Here is a 623-nt window from a genome sequence, read left to right as displayed (position 1 = left end):
CCCTTTTTTTTAATGCCAATGATTGAAAATCAATATTGTTTTTGATGACATTGTATATTGTTTATTTCTCCGACAGTGAAGGAACGGACATTTATAAATAAAGATGGCTGTTAAACACCGCCAGTGTACACGATGACATCATCATCAAGTAGTGCATGTGCCTCCAAACACACAAAAAAAGGGTTTGAAAAAAAAAAAAAAAAATTTCAAATAAAAACATTAAAAATTTTTAATTACAAATTTATTTTTGGTTGCAAAAAAAAATATTTTTGTGCTAAAATCATCTTCAATCTTGTGGGCGGGGCCTCTTCTGAACAATATGTTAGAAAACAAAAGTTGAACCAAAAAAGTATTTTAAATTTTTTTTTAATAAGATTTATAATCGAAACAAATACTTAAAGCAAAAAAATATTTAAAAAAACTATTATCCTTTTTTAATTTCAAATCTATTTTGGTTGCAAATCTTTTTTTCCCTAATCCACTTGTTTTCAAATAATTACGTTACTATTAGGGATGTCCGATAATGGCTTTTTGCCGATATCCGATATTCCGATATTGTCCAACTCTTTAATTATCGATACCGATATCAACCGATATATGCAGTCGTGGAATTAACACATTAT

At 27.9% G+C, this 623-nt stretch overlaps 1 protein-coding gene across 2 annotated transcripts in view; it reads left to right on the top strand.

Annotated features, from left to right (window-relative positions):
• The window catches only part of si:ch211-202f5.3 (uncharacterized), a 6635-nt gene extending 6516 nt beyond the window's left edge, over nucleotides 1-119 (top strand). For both annotated transcript variants that reach the window (XM_062030913.1, XM_062030912.1), the window contains one exon: nucleotides 1-119. This exon is cut by the window's left edge and continues 739 nt beyond it. The gene's annotated coding sequence lies outside the window, so the exon portion shown is untranslated.
• Nucleotides 120-623: the final 504 nt, after the last annotated feature.

This window comes from Entelurus aequoreus, linkage group LG21 (assembly GCF_033978785.1).
Source record: "Entelurus aequoreus isolate RoL-2023_Sb linkage group LG21, RoL_Eaeq_v1.1, whole genome shotgun sequence".
Lineage (NCBI taxonomy): Eukaryota > Metazoa > Chordata > Actinopteri > Syngnathiformes > Syngnathidae > Entelurus > Entelurus aequoreus.
Note: the sequence above shows the minus strand (reverse complement) of the source record. Positions and strands in the feature narration are given on the sequence as shown.